Consider the following 26828-nt stretch of genomic DNA (forward strand, 5'->3'; position numbering starts at 1 on the left):
TAAATATCAAAAAGTAAAATAAATTCCAAGATTCTTATTTGAAATTTCTCTACATGGCAGTTGTAAACATTGAGAAATAAACATTCTACATTTTACAATTATACATTATGCAATTTTTAGCATAAAGTCTATTGAATTTTGGTAACTGATTTTTCCAAAAGCAATGATAAAAACTTTTTTATTTAAAAATACTTTTCCTATTTTAATTTCACATTCCTAAAGGCATTTTTACTTAAAGTTGATCATTTCTGTTTCTCTTTGAATGCAAATGTGACAATACTCTTTATCACTTGTTTTATGATGTTTATATCTGAAACAATTATCTATAGAAAGAATTGCTTTTCATGCTTAGTAGTCATAGAATTTGTAGTTTAGAGACTCAACAAGACTCAAAAGTGTGTGACCTTTTAGTAGGATTTCAGAAACTTAGTGCCAACGTGAGTTTAGAAATAGCAATTAAAATCAATTGAGAAGTATTTTTCTTTTCATTGAATTATTGTTGAAATATTTCTTACACTTATGCTTTGGATGTCAATATTATATTTTGCATAGTACAGGACTTTTACATACCCATAAGGCCCTTGCAGAGGTTGCCTTTTAAACATTCTCTTAACTAGAGAATATCCTAAGTATTAATGCAATGTGTCTTTCAATTTGTCATCTGGCCAGGAGAACAGCATCTGTTATTTATCATTCTGAATGCAGAAACATCTGAAGTTTTGCTTGGCTCCATGGTAAGGCTATGACTTCAGGATATGTCCCAGAAACAAGAAAACTCTTTTCAGAGGTTTCTGAGAAAGATATTCTTTTCTGGTTGAAATATGAAATATCATAGTTACAAAAATTTGCAAAGACTGATTTTTACAGGCCTCACCATAAATGCTCAAAAAAGAAAAAAAAATGAAAACTCTAATAAAGCTGGAACTCTTGGCTGAGGCCTGTAATCCTGCTAGGAGAGAAGCTGAGACAGGGGGATCACGGGTTTGAATTTTCCTGGGCAATATAGGAAAGTGAACACCGTCCTTGGCAACTAAGTGAAAACATGTCTCAGTTTTTAAGTCTAGAGAGAGGGCTAGGGGTGCAGCACAGCAGGAAACTCATGTCTAGTGTGTGAAAGGCTCTGGGTTAAATTCCCAGAAACACAGAAGTAAGCTTTGCATTCATATCTTACATTTTATTACAAAATTATTAGTCAGGAATACATACACACCACACACACACACACACACTCACTCACACACACACACACACACACACACACCACACAGGTAGAACACATGCCTAGTGTGTACAAAGCTTTGAATATGATCCTAGCACTTCAAAAAAAAAACAAAAACAAAAAACAAAAAACAAAAAAAAACAAAAAAGAATACCCTGGAGGCTGGATAAGTGGCTCAGTGACTAAGAGTATTGTTGCCCTTGCAGAGACTGGGGTTTGGTTCAGAGCGCTCATAGCCAGTGGCTTACAACTGCCTCTAACTTCAGCTCTAAGGGAATTTAGTGCCTCTGACATGTTCAGACACCTGCACATACCCACACATATACACAGTTACACTCAAACAGACATAATTTTATAAATTATAAAGGAATAAAAAAGTAAATAAAGAATATGTTCCCAGAAGTGTTTCATATTTGTGGTACTGAGAAAGTACTCTCCTCTGTAAGAATGTGGCCCTGGTGTGGACAGGTTTTACTTTTAATTTAATTGTTTTGAAAATTAGAGAAAAAGTAAGTTCTTATACAAACTACTGTAGAATACAAAAGATAGGGAATAACCACTTACAAATAATCTAGAATGTATGAAAATACAGAGGAGAGTGGTAGGTATGGCAAAATGTACATTTTATATAGACTGTGTCAGCTAGTTCTATAGAATGTGTGTGTGTGTACACAAAACTTCTCTGCATTTGCCTCCATCTTTGTTATCATTTTATCAACTAGAAAATAAAACCACTAATGTCTTAACTTTCCCAGGTGACATATTAATAAAACACAAATATGTTAAACATTTAGGAGTTTAAATGAGATTTAATAACTCTTAACTATGTCAGACCTGGCCTTGGATAGTATTATGTGTATAGCAAATCTCAGACTTACACAAACATTAGTTCAAGAAAGAGCTAACATTTTGACATATGAAAATAGAATTATAAACCAATGGGCAAAAATCAATAGGTGAAATTAAGGAAAGTAAACTTGACATTCTATGTTAAAAAAAATTTTAGTGTCTTGTTGTAGGGCTACTTGCCTGTTTGAAAAATTACTTTATTGTTGCTGAAATGGGCAGCAAATACAATTGAATAAACCTGACTTTGGAGGTAGATGGATTCAGTTAGTGCCCATCCTTATAGCCATTTATTTCTACCTATATAACCAGATCAAGTCATTATCGTGCCTAACATTTTGGCTAATCACACATGGACTATGTTCTTTTAGGAGATTCAAAAGGATTTTATGAGAACCCTCTGTATAAATGCCAACCAAACACAGTTCAGTTTCATAAAGTTATTTTGCTCATTTCTACACCATACCTGTTTCCTAAATTTTTATATCCTTAATATCTGCACTCTTTTCTCAGTCTCAGCAAATCACATTACCTATTAGCAAGCAGTTGTAAGGTTTTATTATTTTAATTTCTCCCATTAGTAAAACTGGTATTAAAAATGTACTTGATAAAATGCGTCATTAGTTACAAGCAGATTCAAGGAGAAGTGCATAGAATTCTGAAGACTGAGACACTTCTCTGCAAGTGCAATATATTACCCAGCTATGTAGTACTGATACATAGATAATACTATTTGAATAAAGGATTAAACATTGTTACTTCTGGTAAAAAAACATTATTATTAAAGTATACTTACTACAAGTGTGTGGTTGGTTTTTAGCATCTGCTTTCTCAGTGTCTTTATGTTGCTGATGGTGACAGAGCAGATGGGCTTCAAAATAAGAGACTCTGTTTAAGAACACTAATTAAAGTAGGTTTTGAAAAAAATCAAAGATGAAAACTTTTATGTTTAGGTGGCTATTATACTGTAAAGCAAACAGTAGATTGCAGAGAGCTCAGATGTCTGGAATTAATACATAGAAACAAATATCTTCTCATATTATAAAGGAAAAGAAGTAGTTGCATCATGAATTTTACTCCAAAAACTTAGAATCATTAATTTTTACTTGTTGGAATATTGTTCTCAGTAGTTCTGTTTACTGCTATCACTCTAAACTTGCACTCAATACAGACAAGTTCACCAGACTCTTGCTTACTAGATAAGAAAGATTTTAACTTTCAAAATGTATGTTTGTAACCAAATAGATTTAATCTGAACACACACACACACACACACACACATATATATATATACATGCATACATGCATAAATATTCCCCCACATTTATTTTTTATAACCTTGAAGTGGTTAGGCAATAATTGAATTATGCTTTATAGCATTATTGAGTTGAGAAAATAAAGTTTATAAGAAAATGAGAACATTATAATACTATTCATTGCTCACATAAATAATAAAAGATTATCAGATATCCAGGAGCTAGATTTGCAGTTGTGGACCACTCAGTATGGATATTGAGAACCAAATTTAGGTTCTCTTAGGTTCAAGTATTTTTATTGTTGAGCCATCTCTCTACTCGTCTCGAAACCTCTGCTTCAAAGAACTTTAATAATTATGAGTGTTAAAAATGGTGAGGCTTAGTAATCAGCTGGGAAGGTTGAAAATATTTGATTTCACTAGAAACTTAGTCATTTTTCCAAGTAGTATAGTTGATGTGCTCCTTTACATATTTAATTTTAACAAATTTGTCAACTCTCTTTTCGTTAATATGGATAAAAGTTTGTAAATCTTATCCATCTTATCTTGTAGGTGTTCAGTGAAGCAAGTCTTCAAACTGTTTATTCTTTGTATATTTAAATTTATATATTATTTGATTTGCACTTGGACTTTGGTTATTTCTCTGTCTACTGTTTTGCCACTTTGAGGGAGTAATTTGGAAAAACAAGAACAAATTAATTCTTATAAACCTACCTTTACATATATGTCATGTTCCTTTAGCCTTTTACCTTTAAATATCCTCTGCTATGTGTATTTCATGTTTCGACTATTATAGATTGTTGGGGATTTCTTTCCTATTCCTGTCTTTACTTGGTGCTTTGTCTGTGTATTGGCTGGTTTGGGATGTCAACTTGACCCAAGATAGAGTCATCAGAGAGGAAGGAAACTCAGCTGAAGAAGCCTCCGTGAGATCCAGCTGTAAGTCATGTTCTCAATTAGTGACCAATGTCGGAGAGCTCATCTTGTGGTGGGTGGTGCCATCCCTCTAGTTCTGGGTTCTACAAGAAGTCAGGCTGAGGAAGCCATGGGAAGCAAATCAGTCAGTAGCACTCTTCATGGACTCTGCCTCAGCTCTTACATCCAGGATTCTATCTTGTTTGAGTTCCTGCTCTGAGAACCTTCAGTGATAAACAACATGTGGAAATGTAAGCCAAATAAACGTCTCCTTCCAAATTTTGTCTTTTTATCATGGTGTCTTATTGCAGCAATAGAGACCATAACTAAGACCATATGCTTTTTACAATAAGGTATTCTTTTCTAGGTTTGAAAAATATTTTCTGTTTTCTGACCTAAATTTTTTCTCTTTCTTCTATGACCATGACTGATGAGATTTTCCTAGTGCCCAAAGATTCTGACTGTTCCATTTATAGGCTGTTAAAGAATTTGTTATTTGCTTTGACCGAGTGATCTCATTTCTTTGCCTTACCTGCAAGCTCTGATATTCTGCCTTCCACTTGATATATTTCAGTTGGTGAGACTTTCTTCTTAGCAAACTTAGACTTACTAAATTTCCCATTTTGATGTTTATTTTGTTTTCATCATATATCATTCAACAGATGATTTTTTTCTTGATCTTATTCCAATATTTATTTATGTTCTTGTTTAGTTCCTTTAGTGTATTTCTCATTTTTCTTTTGAATTCATGACCTCAAGTGTCATCTAAGTTAATCTCTTTAGGAACAATTATTATGGGCTTAATAATATTGATATTGATCTTCATGTTGTGTTTTTAAAATGGAATCTGAAAATCTGAAGTTAGATTGTAGGTTGTGCCTTTTGGTACAATTCTCTGGTTCATCTTTGTTAAGGGGCATTTGGTTTTCATTTGACATTATCAAGGCTTGGCAGAGTTTGAAGCAGGTAGACAATACTTGTGTTAAGTCTCGGCCCACTAGCTGCTGATTTAATGTTGTGGAATCTGAAGTGATAATAGGTTAGTTAGAGAAAGGTGCCAAATGTAGACTGACTCGCTGAAATTCTGTAGACTGAGCAGATTCTATCATTAGAATCTCAGAAGCTGAGATTAGGGAATCAGAGATAACTAGAGGTGAGGGGTACAAGCATACTATATAGGTGGTAAGCCCCAGGTCTCAAATGGCACTGTTAGGGTCTTAGTGAAATGGGGATGTTAGGAGCACCTGGGGAGCAAGCAAAGGGTTTTGTATATATATCATCAGAGGGCAGGATGAGTGTCCCAACGGAAAGAGCAATGAAAGACTGCTCTGAAACAAGCAAGTACTGAGTACTGGTCCTATGTTTTAGAGAAAGGGGCTAAGAGGACGAGTTGTGAGTAGAACCATAGGGATCTTCAGAGGTTAGGGTTAGAGTCACTGTTTCCTGTAATTCTTTAATGTACAGAAAACTTTCAGCATCATGCCTTTCTACAGTATTCCTCAATTTTCACATATTTACCCAAGCTATCAACTTCTGACCATATGAAATGCTTTGTTTTGCTAGTTAATAACCATATTCCCAGCCACAGAGGATCACTTTTATAATTATTTAATATTATGGTGTTGGCTCCTTATAACTCCATAGCCCATTGTATTATATCTTATGTGCTTATTCATTGTGTACAAAGCATGTCTGAAAGATTCATGCACATAGGGCTGTATTCATTTGGTTGACTCATCAGCATCGACTCAGGACCTGCCCATTACCCAAGCAAAAGTGGGCATTTCTTAGATTTTGATTATGAAAGTTGTTCTTCAAAATTGATGATAAGGATACTTTTTATGAAAAATCTTTATTTCTGATACCTTCACTACTTTCTAATTGTCATGTCAACATTTTACAGTTTTAAAATGTCTTATATGACATTGGTTCTGTCTGGTGTTATTTAAGCACAAATGATTTAAACCTCTATGTTGATTGTTAAGTGGACAATAGTTGCAAATTTGCATAAAGCCTTCTTTAGAATAGGAGAGAAGAATATAAAATAATTCATTAACTTCAAGTAATGATATATACGTTCATTCTAATTGCTGTCATTCTGCATCCTGGCATTTCAAATTCTGAATACCTACTCTATTTGAGGCATTCTTATTCCTAAAATAAAGATGTTATATTGCTGTAATAAGAGCTGCAGCTGTAGTCTGTGAATTCATATATACCTAAGTCATGTTGCAGGGTTTACACAACTTCAAGCCAGGCAGTGTCCCAGCACTGACATGGGGAAATGGATACAGGAACCCATCCCTAAACAAGAAACTATCTGCAACTGAAATCTGTTTGCAAAAGAAAAATTTCTTTTCTCCAGTGGAGTCTAACTGGTATATAAGCCACATTAAAGGTTAGACCTCATGCCCAGTAGTAAATGGCCAACACAAAATGAACTCAATGGTGTTTTTATAGACCTTTTGTTTCATATTACTTTGTTTGGCCATTTTTTGTCTTAGCTGCCTTTTGCTTGTACATTATGGTTCTGATTTTGTTTTGTTTTTTGTTTTTTGATTTATGTGTGAGTTTCTTGTGTTTTTTTATTTATTTTTTTCATCCATTGTATTAAGGTTTGCTTGGGGTTTTGTTTGTTTGCTTGCTTCTCTGTTCTCTAAAAGTAGAAAGTGTATAGAGTTGGTTGTAGGAGGTAGAGGGGCTCTGGTAAGAGAAACTGTGATCAGAATATATTGTATGAAAAGATGACATAAAACAATTTGTAGTTCATTAATTTTCTCTTGTATTTCTATGATGCTTCATGTTTGGAAAAGTAGGAGCTCATCTTAATGTGGTGAGGTAATTTGCAACTCATATTATTGATAATTTTGAGTTTTCCTATCAGGATATAAGCACACATTTAGAAAATTAGATTCCATACAGTATTGGTGAGTTTTTAATGCTATATTATCTATGGAATTTAGTAGAATCATTTATTGTTATGTCAGACAAAATACCAATTTTTATTTGTTATCTGCCTTCCAACAATTTATTGAGCACAGAAAATTATCTTACTATTCTGAATCTCAAAGTCTTCTTTTACATTTCTGCCTGTGTTTTCTTGAATTGCTAACTTTCAATGTGCTACTTGTGAGTCTTTAAATAATAGACACACAATTAATTGTAACTATTTTAAAACACAGAGCCATGTTTAACACAGAGATTACAAATAGACCTTATGTGAGGAATGAAATTTGAGTTATCACAAACAACTGTGAGATCGATATTTAGAAAAAAATCTTAAGTGTTACATATATAGGAGAAGTTTATTTTCTTTTATTTTTGTTGTTGATGTTGGTGCTTTTGGCTATCACAGAATAAGAACTAAAATGCTGGTGTAGTTGAAAGCCCACTATGGGCAGGACCATCCTTAGTCCAGTGGAACTTAGATCTTTAAGAAAGGAAATTAAGTAAGTAGTGTTCCTCCATGTTTTCTGCCTTAGGTTCAGCCTCTAATTTTCTGCCCTATTGCAAGCATCCTCCAATGATAACATGATGACTATTACCTTTAAGGCAGAGGTACCCTTTCCTGTCTATGCTGGACGTGGTCAATGTTTCACAGTAAAAGAAAAAGGAAAGAATATTGGTATATAATATTCTCAATTTTAGTTTATTATAGGTTGTTAACTTTTATTCTGTTGAAAACATTTAATTTTAAAACTTTAGCCTTTCAAATTTATTCTTTGAGGACCTAGTGCTTTGTTGATGTTTAATATTGATTTTGTTTATATGTATTTTCTTCCACTAAGAAATTAGTGATTTGATATTTCAGTTTTTCAAGATTTTTTTTAGGTAGTTCAATATTCATTCAATCATTGGCCAAAGTGGTCCCTTTGGCAACCACAGATATCACAGGCTATTGCCAAGGCTACTGGTTACCCTTCACAACCTGATAGTACAGCTCTATTGCTGAGGACACCATTTGCTTATATCATTGAACATTGAGAAATTAAGGCCAACTCCTGAAGTCCAACTAGAAGCTTCACCTTAATGACTACCACTTATGGTGCCGGATGGTACTTTGCATGCTATGAGAAAAGTAAAGTGATTATCAGTAACATCCAGATTACAAACTTTGAGACCTCCAATAGAAACCTGCCCACAAGACATATTAGTAAAATAGTGCTACAAGTGAAAAGATCTGCAAGAAACCTAGGGGAAAACCTAAAAACCATTTTTCTGCTAAAGGAATATAACAAGGAAATTACAACTAATGACATATTGCTAGACCCATACATCATTGGATTACTCAACCTCATCTGGGAAGTTTCTTTTTGTAGTAAGTGGTAATTCACACAGACACCAAAGCTTGGCAACATACAGAGATTTTAGAACAAATAGGAATATCTATATACAAGCCCTCCATCAAGGCTCAGGGATCTATGTGGAAGACAAGGCAGGAAAAGGTGGAACGAAAGGTGGTGGGCCATTCTGAGGAAACAGCATTCTCCAAGTACAATAGGGCAGAAATACATATGAACTCACAGTCACTGTGATAGCACAAGATATGCAGTACAAACAAGACAACATCCCACTGAGCAGGGGAAATGACACAAAGTTCCAGTCCTAACAGAGAAGCTATTTGCAATGAATACTTGCTAGAAAAATAGTTAGTTCGCAACCATGGAGTGTCACTGGGAATATTAACCACACTCCAGGGTAGGCCTCATGATCAGGAGTAGTTGGCTAATACAAATTTGACTCCACATATTCTTTGGTGTGTGGGTACTTAGTTTTGTTTGGCCATGTTTATTTGTTTTAAGAGTTTACTTTCCCTGTTGAGGAAGAGAAAGAAAGAGAAAGAGAGAGAAAGAGATGAGGAGTGACTGAACATAGAATTGGTGGGTATAGAGGTATTGAGAATCCAGGAGGAGTTGTGGAAAGGAATCAACAATTGTAAGCATAGATTACATGAAAAAACTTTAATTATAATTTTTATCCAATTCTATAATGACCAAAACATAATGATTATACATACAAATATATATAGCATATAATTTTGTATTTGAATAGTTAAAGTAGCCACAGAAATTAGCAACTGAATATTAACTGAGTAACTTCTGAGAAGTTATAAAATGCTATCCCTATGATCTGTCCAGTCACTTGAATTGAGTATTATGATTTTGCATATGAATATCAAAATCAAGTAGTTGTTGGCACTGATGGTTTCTAATTTAGAAATGTAGGCAGTGTTTAATCAATTATTATTCATAATAAACAATATTAATAATACAATTATTATCACCAGTAATAATGGTAAATCAAACTCATAAGTAGAAGCATGCTTTTAATGTGGACAAGGAGTTTGAAAACGTATTTCTATTTGTACTGCTCACAGACAGCATTTGAGGATTTCATATACTTACCCCATTCTTGTTGCAATCTATTCATTTTCACACTAGAAATGAATCTCTCACAAAATACATAAAGTTCCTAAATGTACATCCATATTGAAGGACTTTTTAAAATTATTTAATGTAACTATTAGTGACACTATAGAATGATGACATAAAATAATAGCTATTTAGATAGTAGAAATAATAGAGGAAATAATAAGGAACCATTGCCAGGTAGCGAATCACTCAAGCCATTTATTGTACTTACTAAAATTAATTCCATGAAGTCTTTGTACTTTTTTTTTTTTTTTTTACATCTCCTTAAGGTGATCCTGACATCACTTTTGGATCTACTTATTAATATTTTGCTTAAATGATGACTTTTAATTGATATATCACACATAATAAAGATAAACATTCTTTTTTATCTTTTGATTTTTGCGTGATATTTGATGAAACATCAAAGTGAGCAAAATCATTGCAGGCTTTATGTACTTTCTTACACAATGTAAAATAAAACTGCAAGACCATATTGAGGCTTAAGACATTTGGGTTATAAAAATAGCAAATAGGAAACCAACATTTGGATATTAATCAAATAAATTGGTCACAAATAAATCAATGGTTTCATGTCTCGATAATCCGTGAGGACTTTTACTAGGAATAAGTTTGAGATCAAGTATCTATATTTTCCTAGGAAATCTAAAAAAATCCATATATCAAAATCTTTATCAAAGTTCACCTGCAACCAAACAGAACAGTTCCCTCAATTATGCTAGGATGACTGGAATCATCCTGTAAGTCTTTAATATTCTGTATTACCTTTGGAAGCCTTGGAATTTGGAATGGGCTGCTGGCCTTTCAAACTGTGGCCACACTAGTGTTAAAGAGTCCCTACCATGGAGCTCTGCAGAATTGCATAGGACTATGTATCGGAAGAGTGTTTCAGGTGTGTCGTACTTGAGACACATGGATAGACACAGACAAGAAATGTTCAGGCACACAACACTGTTCTGGCCGATCAGCAGGCATTCTCAACATGATTTATATGACACATCTCTCACAGTGCTAGTTATCAAAGCTGCATGCAACAAACATGCAATCAAACTTTATTTATTTAAGCTTGAATACATGAATTAATTCCTGCTGTTTTAACAAGTATCCAACTGGCATTTGTTAGCATTAAATGATGATATCCATGTGAGAAATATGGGATGTTGATAGTCATTAGCATTTTATTGACCAATTTAGATCAAGGAATAAAACGGGAATCAAATACATGGTAATTTGACTAGTAAATAAGACAGAGAGAGAGAGAGAGAGAGAGAGAGAGAGAGAGAGAGAGAGAGAGAGAGAGAGAGAGAGAAGGAATTATTTTTCTTTACTGAACTCTTAATTTGTTTAAAATGATTAAGTTGTAACTGTGAGTAAAGACTTAATTCTCTTAGAATATATAGAATTAGCCCACAAATGGCATAGTTCATTAACTCAATATATGAAATATTTATATGTATTCTAGTCCTACATTTTATTTGCACAGTAATATTTTACCAGAGAAACAAAATTGAAATCTTCAGTATTTATTATCTCCAACTAAATTATTTTCTCTGTGTAGTCCTGGCTGACCTGGAACTCACATTTTAGACCATACTAGCCACGAACTCAGGAATTCACCTGCCTCTGCTTCCCAAGTGCTGGGATTAAAGGCATGTGCCACCACTGCCCCGCTTGCTATCACATTTTAAATAAACTTTATTAAAGTTTTTGTTTACCAGAAAAGTTCAAATTTTACTGCCAATTCCAAATATATTCCCTGTGTGAACACACAACAAAAACATACATTGATGCATCTAGCATTTCATGTTTTCTAAAAGTCAGAATATTAAAATTTTTGAATATTTATAAAGTGTGGATGGTAATATTAATTCTTTGTGAATTTAAACTAAGACTGAAAAATAGGAATAAATAAAAACAGCAAAAAGTGTAAAGGAGGGAGAACAGAAATTATTAGTTATATTTGCTATTTGTACTTTATACTAAAAAATGCTTTGGAATTAATCAGCAATATTCAGCCCAGACACCTTCAAAACAGAGAATTACTATTTGTAGGGGAGGGGTTTAGTGCCAAATGGTTTTTAGTACACTCTGAGTGGCCTGCACATTTAAAAAATCAGGAGCAGGGGGGTGGGGAGGAGGGTATAGGGGACTTTCGGGATAGCAATTTAAATGTAAATGAAGTAAATACCTAATAAAAATTGGAAAAAAATACTATGTTGTAGGGAGTACTTGGTGGAATGCTTAGAGATTGATGACTTCTGGTCTATATCATATGGTACAGAGAGAAGAATGGGATTTACTTACAACTTTGGGGTCCAGTCATTTCACTCCTTCTGAAAGCCACTCGGGCCTTGAAGCCAGTTTTTATCCATCTGAGTTGAAACCTTGGAAGTCATTCAGGAAGCTTAGAAGGCAAACGGAGGCATAGTGATCAATGTTTCCCCCTTTATTTAGGAACATACAAAGCATTCTCAGTCTCCTCACTGACTTTGTATAACGCTCAGCCCCTTCTTAAGATTTACTTGTGTTTCTTCCGAAGGTTTTGTTTCATAAAGTAATAGATATAGGAAATAGATTCTCTAAATATGATGCTGAAAGTTCTATTATTCCCAACTTTGTATCCAAGAGGTGTCCATCTTACCAGAGTTACGAGGGATAGAATCTGATTTTCATTGTTTAAGAGTTGTATTTGGAAAGAATTTGTCCACTGAGACATGCCTGTGCTTCAGGAAGACAGATATGAGGCTAAGATTGAAATGTCAAATCTCTCCCTATTTATTTATTATTCACAAGAGGTGGAACCTACTACTCTCTTATCTCCCCATCCCTGACTGTAACAATCATCCCCTCACATTAGAAAATTAACAAAACAACTTTAATGATTGCACTTTTTGTTGATAGTTTATAAGGAGGCTTGGATTTTCTTGAATATCTACTTATAACATAATTTATTGATATCATGTTCAAAATAGGAGCTATATCCAAGCATGACACAGATAAATCAAGGCCTCTTCATGAGATGATCTCAAGAAAATTGTGAATTTGTAAGAAAATATACCCAAACATTATGAAATGCATTGATGAGGCAATCACCAGGGTTGATGCTAAGAGCCCTAGTCATTCTTTACAAGCTAGAGTGGACAGTGAGTGGTATAGCTGTGAATTTAAGTTCTCTCATAGGATTGATAGAGTCCCAGAGTGATGGGGATCATGTATTGCAGTTTAACATTTAATGATACACTGAGCACAATTTACATAATTAGCCAGAGCAGTAGCTAATTATTACTGAGGCTCCTGAGAAGTGGGGAGCTAGTTCTAGAACTTCCAAATATGTTGTCTAACTTATATAAGTATCAAAATTCTGGATTTGCTGAGGATAACTGAGAACTGAAATACTGTTGTAGATTTCAGAGCTTTTCATCTGTTCTAGCAATAAAAATTCTCTTATAGATCCAGAATCATTCAAATGGCAGGGGGAAGATGCTCTGTGGAGGATGATCTTGAAAGGAATTATTAGTGTGAAGCTTTCCATATTTCCTCTTCAGGAATGTGACTGAGAAGAAGGAAACATCTAGACTTTCTGTAACAGCTAGATGCATCAATGTATGTTTCTGTAACAGTTAAATTTTGGAAACATGGTGAATCATGTGTTCCAGTGGTCCACTTGGTGACTGCTTATGGTCAGGCAAAAGATGAAGTCTTGTGTTCCATCCAATAGATTACTGAGCATCCACTTCTGTATTTGCCAGGCACTGGCATAGCCTCACAAGAGACAGCTATATCAGGGTCCTGTCAGCAAAATCTTGCTGGCATATGCAATAGTGTCTGGGTTTGGTGGTTGTTGATGGGATGGATCCCCAGGTGGGGCAGTCTCTGGATGGTCCTTCCTTCCCTCTCAGCTCCAAACTTTGTCTCTGTAACTCCTTCTATGAGTATTTTGTTCCCCATTCTAAGAAGGAACAAAGTATCCGCACTTTGGTCTTCCTTCTTCTTGAGTTTCATGTGCTTTGCAAATTGTGTCTTGGGTATTCTAAGTTTCTGGGCTAATATCCACTAATCAGTTAGTGCATATCATGTGAGTTCTTTTGTGATTAGGTTACCTCACTTAGGATGATGCCCTCCAGATCCATCCATTTGTCTAGGAATTTCATAAATTCATTGTTTTTAATAGCTGAGTAGTACTCCATTGTGTAAATGTACCATATTTTCTGTATCCATTCCTCTGTAGAGGGACATCTGGGTTCTTTTTAGCTTCTGGCTATTATAAATAAGGCTGCTATGAACAGAGTGGAGCATGTGTCCTTATTACAAGTTGGAACATCTTCTGGGTATATGCCCAGGAGAGAAACTGCTGGATCTTCCAGTAGTACTATGTCCAATTTTCTGAGGAACCGCCAGACTGATTTCTAGAGTGGTTGTACAAGGTTGCAATCTCACCAGCAATGGAGGAGTGTTCCTCTTTCTCCACATACTCGCCAACATCTGCTGTCACCTGAATTTTTTATCTTATCCATTCTGACTGGTGTGGGGTAGAATCTCAAGGTTGTTTTTATCTGCATTTCCCTGATGAGTAAGGTTGTTAAACATTTTTTCCAGGTGCTTCTCAGCCCTTCGATAATCCTCAGTTGAGAATTCTTTGTTTAGCTCTGTACCCTATTTTTTTTAATAGGGTGATTTGATTTTCTGGAGTCCAGCTTCTTGAATTCTTTGTATATATTGGATATTAGTCCCCTATTGGATTTAGGATTGGATTGGTAAAGATCCTTTCCAAATCTGTTGGTGGCCTTTTTATCTTATTGACAGTGTCTTTTGCCTTACAGAAGCTTTGCAATTTTATGAAGTCCCATTTGTTGATTCTCGATCTTATAGCACATGCTCACAGTCATCTAGTGGAAGGAACACAGGGCCCTCAATGAAGGAGCTAGAGAAAGTACTGAAGAACCTAAAGGGATCTGCAACTCTATAGGAGGAACAACAATATGAACAGGACAGATGTTTTTGTTTTTTGGTTTCTTTCCTAAGAAATTCGGTTTGTCTTTTAGAAGATCAACATATAATTTTATTTATAGAATTTTTCTCCCATGTATTTAACTAAAACGAACAAACAATAAAAATGAAAATAGTGAAAACCAGTATTACATTACTGAGATGGGGGTTATTTTAAAGATTGGTGTCTCTGTAATGGAGTTGTAAGAATAGAAATCTTATATAGTTTGAAGTCAATTTTTATCTCTTTTGCATATTTATTAATCATATTCTTATGTACTTCTGAATTTGAAGGAGTCTTGGAGGATGACTGTTGTTATGGAGACCTCAGTCAGACAAGGACACACTTCCTGGACATTACATCTTTCCTAAGACAAATGACCACACACTTTGCTCTGTGGTGTGGTGTGGGAAATAGTGTCTTTAACATAATCATGGACAAACTGACTGTCTTATGGATAGTAACAATAGTAACCCAGCAACTCTGATCATCGCTATGTGTTTTTATCTCTGTCCTAATCTCAGAATATGGGGGAATTGCTTTATTTTTCCATTTCCTAGATGGCATGAAGAGCCAATATATGTGTTAACTGAAGCTGTAAGATGGTGGCAGTATATAGCACACTCAAATACATAAGACCTTGCAAAAACAAGTTTCTAGGATTTCCTTAAGTGAAGCTTTTGTGGGGACAGCTTCCCATAATGTAGAAAATGTCACCACACTCTTCACTGCTTTCCAAAAAGAAATGGCCATAATAGTTTTAGGATACAGAGTACATCAAATCTTGGTGTATGTTGTTTAAATGTATTTTCTTGGTAATCCATAATGCTGTGGTTTTGAAGATGGCCCAAAGCCTCTGAAGGTTCCTACAACCCAGCAGACACCATGATCCTAGAAGGGTCTATGGCAGTCAAAAATGCTTAGTAAGTGGTATGACATGTCCAAATTCAAATGGTAGCACAGGTCTCCCAGAATCAGTAAAATTAATACCTGACTCTAACATCATCTATGTTACATGAAAAAAGCAGTCCCTGTCAAGAGGTCAAGAGCTGGTCATTTCTGAATGTTGGAACATGGTGCCTCAAGGGATTTTTTTTTTTCACTCACTCTGTTTAAAATGTAAATCTGGGGCTTGGACAGATGGCTCCGAAGTTAAGTACTCAGGTTCAATACCCAGCACCCACATGTTGACAATAAATGTCTGTAATTTCTGTGCCAGGGGATTTATGTCCTCTTCTGATCTCCACAGGTCCAGACACACACATGCTGAACAGACTTACAAGCAGGCAAATTGTTCATATAATAATGTTTTTTAAAATATAGGTATTTAAAATGGAAAACTAAGAAAGACTGAAGCAAAGCAGGAGTGGTTATGCTGAGCCAATTATACATATTCTTCCAATTGCTATTTTTCATACTTAGAGCTCCTAGCTACATTTGTCCAGTGATGTCACTCACACCACAAGGTGGCAGGAGATTTGTGATTATTAATTTCTGGCTCTGCTTTTCTCCCAAGCAGATACTCAGGCATGCTGATGTCACTCTTCAAGATGCTGTCCCCCTTCCTCCCACAGCAGCAGCTCCTTGTTCCTTTAGGGTCCATGATCATCCTTACAACCTTCAGTTTCAAGGCTTCACATAGGACTGTCAGCTGCTGTGAGGAAATGAATCTGTCTGTGCCTGTCTTATTGACACAGCTCATGAGATTCAGTGCAGCAGAGGGATGTGGCACACCTTCAGTGACTGCCACAAAACCGAATTCCATACAAATTAATGAAACTGTCCTTAAGATGTGACTCAAAAATATAGTCCAGCACTTGTCAACAAAACACTCTGTCTCACATTCACCATAACCTTTAAACTAGTGATAGAATGTACGGATTTTGTGTTTAACCATTCATGATTCCTTAACAATGCATGTGCTTTTGCTATTTTCATGCTATTTCATAAGTATCCAGTTACTTCCACAGTAACTGGTATTAGCCCTAAGAAAGAGTAGCTATGCAGCTAGTTCAGAAATGGGCCTTTGAAATTCAGGCTGTGGATTAGAGCTTTGGTACTTCATAACTACTATAGAAAATCCTGTTTAATGTATGGGATAGTCTTTTTCAGGAAAGAGCACACCAGATAGATAGTCAATACCAAATGGTCAACCCTGTAAGCACATATATCAGTACTATAATGTGGATTTTGGAGGTTATTTTTGGAAATATATATTTATATACAAATATATGTGTAATAATAATTAATGAAAGAGGAACCCATGAATTTGAAAGAAGGTAAGGAAAGAAATATGAGAGAGTTCCAAAAGAGTGATGGTTCCAGACAGTGGAGAATGATGTAATTTATATTATAATCTCAAAACTTTTAAAAAGAGGAAAAACAATATTCAGTATCTGTAAGATTGACTTCCTTGTTTTTATCAATATCTCTCTCTCTCTCTCTCTCTCTATCTATCTATCTCTATTTAATCTATATCTATATCTATATCTATATCTATATCTATATCTATATCTATATCTATATCTATATCTATATCTATATCTATATCTATATCTATATCTATATATCTATATCTATATAGATATGATTTATTATCTGTGTGATTTATGCCAAGAAGTACTCTAGAGGCTAAGTAACATTTAGAGGTCAGAGAGAGGTGGAGAGAGAAGAGAAGACAGGGAGGTCAAAGGGGGAAGGAAAAGATAAAGAAGAGAAAAGGGGAAGGAGAAGAAGAGAAGAGAAGAGAAGAGAAGAGAAGAGAAGAGAAGAGAAGAGAAGAGAAGAGAAGAGAAGAGAAGAGAAGAGAAGAGAAGAGAAGAGAAGAGAATGAAAAGGAGGAGGAGAAAAGGATTGGAAAGGAAAGGAGGGGAAGTTGCAGTGTGGGAAGGAAATGTATATGTTCACATTTCTCTCTGTCTATGTTTAGATGGTGTTGAACAAGAAACCTAATCTAAGGACTGGAGTACTTTAAATCACTATGGCTATTCAATTTGACTCATCTCATTGTATGTGTGTAAGTTGATATTGTTGTTTCTATCTACTGTATCATAAGCACATTCTTATAATTTGTTTTAGTTCATAAATGTTGGAGAAAGGGGAGGTCCTAGAAGAATATTCAGAAATTGCCAACTCAAAATAGGGTATTCGTCATTTTGTTGGACTTATCTAGAAATGCTTTTTGTACTTATTTTTAAAGTAAGCATAGAAGATAAAGGGTTTTATTGTGACATGTGCACATGCATATGTCATTATACCTTAACTGTTTCATTTATTGAGAAGAAGGCTCCTTCTGGTCAGCCCTTTGTGTTAATTCACCTGGAATCCAGTCTATGATGCAGGATAACTTTGCAGTAACATCACCACCTGCTTTTTATTATTTTTTATCACAATTCCTGGCATAAAGGACACACTAGATAGACTCTGATCATAGTTGCTGTCATCGATGTCCTTATTAAATAATTGTAATCACTGTCATTTGCATAGCCTATGTAGAAAGAATGCAGAATGGCCATCTTTCCCTTGAACTAGTGTAAGTTTTGAAGCATAACTAAGTCTTATGATAGGACTGTTACATATAATAATAAGGTACTTTAAAAAATTAAATTATCTATTATCAGTATCAGCATAGTAGGACAGAGTCAATAAGGTCCTTCCACTGCACAGAATTAAACTTTAGCATTTGTGAAATGCTGTTTGTTTATTTGTTTGTTTTTGGATTTTTTTTTTTGGTACTGATTGGCTGTCTAAGAGTGGGAAAATGGATATATGAAATCATTTGTTTGAGGTCATCATGAATCTAAATATAGATGTGGAAACCTTAAAAAACGTTAAATAATCCAAAGAATTAAGCATAATATTATTTAAAAGGGTAAAAACCTGTCTTGAAATGTCAATATAAACTGACTATGACTATTTTTAGACATAGAAATTGAATTTTGAAAGAAATAACTAAGTAATTTAACAGGAAAGAAATGTCAGTTCAAACTGAAATGCAACTCAGTTTCTCCTAAACATTTGTAATGGAGCCTTATGGGGAAAAACAACAACTTTCTCTAGTGGCATAAATTGAAAGTTCCTCCAGAATAAATCTGCTTCCTGTGAATCATGTAAGGACAGATCAGGATGGGCAGGGGACAGGAAACATGTTAGATGCAATTTTTAAGTGGGTAAAATTAAATCAAGACAGTGTGTGTTTACTAGAACATAAATAATAAGGCTAAAATCAAAACTACATTTTCTAAAATTAAAGAGTGTCCCTTCAATTACTCTACCAGCAGTATCTATAAAACCAACTCCATGTTTTAAAATTCTATAAATGAAACCATAAGAACTCACTTCTGTCCTGGACTAACAGCCAGAGTTAGAGGTGGAATTTCTTCTCTTGCTCTTCAGTATCTACCTCAACATGTACAATACAGTAGTGACCTTTACAGACTGCACTTAAAGCAACGTGGCTTAAAAGGTGTGCATAGAAAATATATGCTTTTTTCTGTCTTTAAAATAACCGATATAATGTTATATTTTTGCAACTGAAGATGAAATTGTTGAATAGACTAGTATGGACTTTTAATATCTTGTATTTCACAAAATGTGTCAAGTTTAATAAAACAGAACTGTGAAATATCTAAAAATAAATTGTAGTTTGGTTTGCTTTGAGTTTATTTTATTTTTATGTAGAGCTCATGAAAATGCTGCTGTTTCTTGCAAGACAAGATGCAGACTCAATTCTTATCAACATGCACATTAGTGGTGCTGGGTAGTACCACTTCCTGCACGGGGCAGAGGTTACTTCTCACAACATCCTCTTGTTTTTTTCCCTGTTGTAAATGCTGTGAGGCTGAATGACAATTCACCATGAATATATATTGAGTTTTGCTCTTCATCTATCTAATGATGAACATTTAGTTGCTTATGCATTCTTGTTCTTGTGAATGATGCTGCTATAAACATTATATATCAAGTCGTCAGTGTCTCAACTTCAATTCCTTTAGAGATTGATCATAGTAGGATTTTTGAATCATGTGGTTGCTGGATTTTTACTTCTTTGTTCCTTCAAAACATTTCCTAGTTTACCATAGTAGACACAGTAATAATATTCCAGCAACAGGAAGGATGTATGAGTGAAAAGCTACAAAGATTCATTTATTTAAGACAGATAATTTCTAAAGATTTCAAGTGCTTCATGGTGCCCATAATTATGTCTTTATTATATAATTAAAGCTTTGTTGAAAACATGTTAAATGATATCACAAAACAATTTTAATATATACAAGGAAAAACTTTTGCTGGTGGTGGAAGTGTTTAGAGTGAACCAATCAATTTTTGAATTTGCAGGTTATGATATTTGGTAGTATTACAGTAAGGTAGTAAAATGAAAAAAAAAAGGAATTTTGAAGATGTTCAGTAGATAAAGCTTTTGTAAGTATGAGGAGTGAACAACCTAAAATCTGGGTAAGCAAGGTGTCTCATGGTCATTCCAGCACTAAGTAAGTGGAGACCCAAGTTGTCTGTGCAAACTGACTGGATAAACGGTTCACACTGAAAGCTCTGGTTTAAATGTGGACCCTATCTCAACAAATATGTCGGACAGGAATCCAGGAAGATTTCTAATGTCAACCTTGCTCTACACACACACATCTATATATGTGCACCCACAATAGGCAAACAGATAATCCATTTATGTGTGTACCTCACAAATATGTTCATATCCAAAAGTGTGAATAAATTACTAAAAATGAAATTTAATTAATCTATATACTTATTTCAACTTGTAAAGAGCTTTTTTGTTCTGAAATTAATAGCAATATTTCAAGTAATGAATCATGGATGATTTTTTGGTAGGGATAGGAACAAAAACCCATGACAGTATGCAGCTAATATGTAAACATATATGATTTGTAGCCACAATGAAATTGATTAAAAAAAAAAAAAAAGGTTTGACCTCTATTTTTGAATCTGGGAGCCTCCATTTGCTAGCCCAAGCACAAAGCACTCTGCCAGTGAGTTACTTCTCTAAATTTACTTTCAATTTTTATATGGAGACATAGATTCATTAATAAGTTAAAGCCCAGATCAGCCTCAAACATTCTGAGTAGGTCATATATCCTTCAAACTTGTAGTCTTGCTTCAGTTTCTCAGGTAGAAGGGAACTGGAATTAGGGCCATGACCTATTACACCCAGTTAGGCTTGATTCCAGTAAGGAATTTATGAAGCTTGTATTTGGGCTAAAATGAATACAGAGGACAGATCCTTTACTTTTTCAGCCCTCTATTTGTTTCTTCAAGTAACTTGATAGTCCTGAGTTAACTTTACTAGAAAGACTTCCTTGATTTTTTTTTTAAATGGATTAAACTAAGCAGCCCTTCAACTAATAAATTCCACAAGAATTATGGAATCTTCACTGCTGAAGGTTGGTCATTAGGCAGATGGATGGTATTTTTTCTCCCTGATCATTTTTAATTGTCACTTTGTTACATTTATCTTCCCTAAACAAGTACAACATATGCTCTTCTGGGTTTACTTGAAAGGAAAGCACCCTAAGAAAGATAAATTGTTGTATTATCACCAAACATTCATTAAATGTCCACATTTTTTAGAAGAAACAACTGAGTGTGGTTAAGGGGAATTAATTAGGTTTAATTCCTCCCTCTGGAAGTTACAGATAGTCACAAAGTAATGATACTGGGATTTCAAGGCCATACATTCATGGCAAGAATGCATTTGACAGAGGGATAAAGACATGAACTGACTGTTTCCACCATAAATGCCTGCATTTTAAAAGAAAGTGTATAAGCCACTAGGAAAAATGGAGTTTGGGGGGAATGCAAATTTTAAGTATTAAAAGCCACCCATTATTCATATAAAGAAAATCTGTGCCAGAGTTTAATGAGTTGATAGAGGTTGCTAAGGAGGTGGGGGTGTACTCAGAAGGAGCGGGGACTATGGGATCACCTGCCCCTAAATGTTTCTTATCTCTTCTCCGACATTTCTAAAGGAAAGTTTTATCAGTAATGTCTGACTTATATGTGTGTTAAAATGCCTTATGTGCTGGGGAGGAAATGGATGACATGGAATGAAGCCATGATTTAACAAACATTTATTCAACCCACACTAAAGCAGTGTTGTGTTCATGATGATGGATATTGAAAATAAATTCTTAGGATTTAAACTCATGTCAATATTTCTTTAAAATACTAACAAATCATTAAGATGGATTTTAAAATATCCATCTCTAAATCTTAAGTGATTTTTCTAATTTTATCATCCCTCCATCTCTCTCTCTCTCACTCACTCACTCTCTTGCTCAATTTCTCCTTCTCTCCCCATCTCTCCCTCTCCAAAGTATTTCTTCATGATTTAGCAAATTAACATAGGTAACTAACCTTTTAACTCTTTGTCATTTACATAAACTTCTGCTAATAATTTTTCTTGATCTTTAATTCTTTTAGATTATTTATCATTGTTTTGGGTCAGTAAAACACTTTGTAGTCCATGTAATATAAGAATGGATATTGTCATTTATGGCAAGGGGAGAGGTCAACACAAGGCCATACATGCTGTGAACTGGTATCCAGTATTAAAAAGAATTTCTCTGATAAGCAATGCTTATTGGTCAGGAATCAACAGAAAAATGAGTGTAACTCATTCACTATTATTAGACAAGGGGCGTATGCTTCTCAAGAAATTGTAAGAATGCTGTATTGGAGGCTAATTATGGGATGGATCCCTGGGTGTGGCAGTCTCTAGATGGTCTATCCTTTTGTCTCAGCTCCAAACTTTGTCTCTGTAATTCCTTCCTGATATAGCTGTCTCTTGTGAGACTAGGCAGGGGCCTAGCAAACACATAAGTGGATGCTCACAGTCAGCTATTGGATGGATCACAGGGCTCCCAATGGAGGAGCTAGAGAAAGTATCCAAGGAGCTAAAGAGATCTGCAACCCTGTAGGTGCAACAATATTATGAACTAACCAGTACCCCGGAGCTCTTGACTCTAGCTTCATATGTATCAAAAGATGGCCTAGTCGGCCATCACTGGAAAGAGAGGCCCATTGGACTTGCAAACTTTATATGCCCCAGTACAGGGGAACACCAGGGCCAAAAAAAATAGGAATGGGTGGGTAGGGAAGTGGGGGGGGAAGGGTGTGGGGGACTTTTGGGATAGCATTGGAAATGTAATTGAGGAAAATATGTAATAAAAAATTAAAAAAAAGAGAACACTATATTGGAGGTAGGTTGTGCTTTCTACCAAAGCATTTGGGAGTCCATATTTCTCTTGAGTCAACAATGCAAGAAAAAAGTTATGCCTTGAGTTAGGACCCCATATATTTTCTCACCCTCCATTTCAAATATTAATTCTACTACATGTCTATCAAATACATCCAGTCTTATTTGTTTTAATACAACCAAATTATAGATGTTGTTATCATATGATCTTGGCAATGTTAATGACCTTATAGTCATTTTATCAATCTCTGTTCTGTATAGTTAACAGCCCTTTCTCAAAGAGATCACACTGTTTTATTATATTAAAACAACATATTTTACAATTTTAAGTTTAAAAATCTCAAAGAATGTTTTACCAATAGACTAGAATATTGACTAATCAAATTACTCTTGGAATCCGGCTCTTGGATGAGACTAGATTGTCTTTATAGATGACCTCATATCTACCTCACTCCTATTTATACATCTCAATGCAATTGTTTATGAACTTCTTACAACACTTCAGTATGATTTTTTTGTATGTCTTCATATTTTTTGTGTGCTTAGAAAATGAAATATTTCTTCTCTACCTAGGGTCTGTACTTTACATCTGACACTATGTCCATGTGCTATATTGTCTGGCTAGTGTCCTGGTTTAGTCTGAGACTGTTGGAGACTCTTTATCCCATCAATGTTTTGTTTGTCTGCTCTGTAGTCTCAGAGTTCTTAGGGGGAATACCTGAAGGCTTGATAAGTTTTCTTACCAACCAACATGCTAAGAAAAGTTCAAGCTTTTTATTGCTTGTTGATTCTGATCTGCATGATTCTATAAACACACGCGTTCTGATGATGCTGTCACTACCTTGGAACTAGCAAGGCAGAGCAAGTTTTATTTCAATAGAACAAATAAAATAACTTGTTTTAATGATCTGCTTTTAGGTTTAAGTATTTTCTTTGCTTTCATTACAGACATCATATTCCATCTTGTTCTTGTGTACATATATTTTCTCAGGCAAGGTTGAAAGCAGCAGCACCCCTTTCTATGTGAATTTCTTTTAATTTTCTTTTTAGTAAAAAAGGACAATTCTGTTGTATTTATTTTTATTTTCCATCTAAACTTAATATGCTGTATAACCTATGGCTTGACAGAGTATACAAACTATTATATAAAATTTCAGTAGATCTTTAGGATAAAGGTTTGTGTAATACTTTACGGTGTCGGAAACAATGAGTTGAGTATTTTGGAAGCATTCCTACAGAAGTTCAAGTAGGTCATATTCTCTGTGTACCTTAAAGTAAGTAAGAATAAATTTATTTGGGCAATACCTGCCAGTACTGTTCCTTTCTTTTATCCAAAAGATTCAGTGTTAGTAAAATAAATATCTTTCAACAATAGATGCAAATACAAAAATTTAGCTAATGTTGTATTTCCCTTATAATAAAAGAAGTATTTATTTCTTTTAAAAAACAGATTTTGTTTTATACTATGTTGAAAGTAGATAATAATAGCAATCAAACATGCCACCTTTATTTCCATCCAAAATAGGAGAGATAACCTAAAAGTAATTTTGGTATTCTTTTAAAAAACGTATATAAAATTGCAACAGGGTAATCATGTTATAGTATGTTCTGTTTTCTCATTTACTGAAAAGTGTCACTTTTGGTATTAGTAATACTTATTGCATTGTGTATACAAATACCTCTTCATAGCATAATATTTAAAGCAAAGTTTTGTGAGTAGTCTGAGATTCAGAAGGGAAGACATAAATCAAGATTAAACCCATTATTTCAATACTCTGATCCCCTACAGTAAATTTTCTTGCATTCCTGGGAATTGTTGAAAAAATTAAGGAGGCAGAAACTATTTAAAGTGAAGGCTTCTAAAATCCAATGGAGATGCAACCACAGTTGAATAAACGACTATTAAGATGATGAAATTATTATATTGTATCCAAAGATAAAAGACATTACAAATATTTAGCCTTTAACAGTTTCAAACCACTTAAATAAATGAATATAGTCTTTTCATCAGGTTATGGTTCTAATAGCTGCCAGGAAATGTCAAATTCATATGTTGTTCTAGAACAGGAGATTTAGCTTTTGGATTTTAATTTACCTAAAAGATGTGTAAAAGCACATAGCCATTCAAATCCATGTTGGCTCCACATCTGTGTAGGATTATCTGTGAACAGCATTTGAGCCAGTGCTGGCAGACATAGGTTCACTTGAATATAATTAATTATAGTTTTTATTTTTCTTTTTTTTTTAAGTTCATACAAAAGGACTGAAATAAAAGAGAATGGAGAAGCATTGTTTGCAGTAATAATCTTACACATGAGGTAAGGGTCAAATTTGCCAGAATGGAATCTAGAAGTAAAAATCTACCAGTCCTATGCCCAAAGTAAATCACAATTGCTCTGAAATGAACAAAGCTGGGTAAGAGACAACTTTACTCTGATAAAATAATACTTGTCTGATTTTGAAATTGAGTGGACAGGAAATGGATCACCTTATGGTAATGATTTAACATTTTCATATGGGATTGTAGTAATTCCAAAATATGTCTAAGGAATGCTTTAGTGCTAGGGTATTGAACAGTTTTAAAGGCAGCAAACCATGGGGTTCTTTGCTAACACTGTCTCATAGCCTTTCACATATTTTATCTATACACTTGTCCTGTGTACTATCCATACAGTTACACTGAGTACCATCCAAACACTGGACAGAACAGTTCTCACAGTCTTTCTTAGAACTTCTTACTGATTTGACTGACTACCTCTGTATAGGAATGCTCTTGGATGAACTTTCATTTCTCAAAATTACATGAAATATTTCTAGATATTTTGTATCAACATGGAGGTCCTATGATTCATGAAAAAGAAATTTAAGTTATAATAAGGTCTTGAGATTTCTTGATTCCCAGGGTTTAAATAAATAAATAAATAAATAAATAAATACTACTAAGGCAAATTTCTGTTATCATGTAGAAAATACAAAGCTTCTCTTAGACACTTTTCTCTGATTTCCACATTGAGAAGCCTCTATGTTATGCTGATAAGCTCCAATTCTTTCGTCCCATGGGTGTAACTTCAATCATCTAAAGATGGCTTGATCTGCAGAGTACTGTCATTTAAAACTGGAAAGAACAGCAGTCTTGGAGACAGGCAAGAGTGTGGTTATTGTAGACCAAAGATAAAAATGACCAGAGCATCAACAAAGGATCTAGCTGCTTGACTAGTGTGGTTGCTAATGGACAAAGGCTCTTTCCTCACCCAGAGAATTGCTTCTACTCCTTGTGGTTATGGGAAAAGGAAATGGAAGGAGACAACACTTTCCTTGCAGACACATTACTAACCATGCAGATGCATCAAGAAATAGTAGCAGGAAAAGGATGCTAAGAAGACACAAGATTCCTTTGACATAATGGTAGCTGGGCTGTATGGACTAACCACTTGGGAAGCTGAATAAATTCATTCTAGAATGGTGTCATCAATGGATAAAAGAAAGATTTCCTGACTCAGGAGCACTTAAGAACCATTCCTATTCATAGAACATAAGCCCTTAGTGACACTCTGTCAAATGAAACATATTTGTGGGATCAGTTTGAGTTCCGATATTAATATTTGTAATCATAATATAGCTTGATATTTACCTACAGCTATCAAAACAATAGGAAACAAAATTTTTGGAACAGTGTAAGTCTCCTAGATTGTGCTTAAATTAAGAAATGTGATTGTTTCCCAAACATTCTTTATTTAAAATTGGTAGATAAACTTACACATATTTTGTTGTGTATTGTGTGTGTGTGTGTGTGTATATATATATATATATATATATATATATATATGTATATAGATAGATAGATTATTTTTAAGTAAATATACTTAAGGGAATGATCAAATCATTGAACTAATACATAAATTACCTGGCATAGTTATGTTTTTAAAAATCTCTTTATAAAAGATTTG

The sequence above is a fragment of the Mus caroli genome, unplaced genomic scaffold, assembly GCF_978045245.1.
Source record: "Mus caroli unplaced genomic scaffold, Mus_caroli_1 scaffold_6, whole genome shotgun sequence".
NCBI classification, from domain to species: Eukaryota; Metazoa; Chordata; class Mammalia; order Rodentia; family Muridae; genus Mus; species Mus caroli.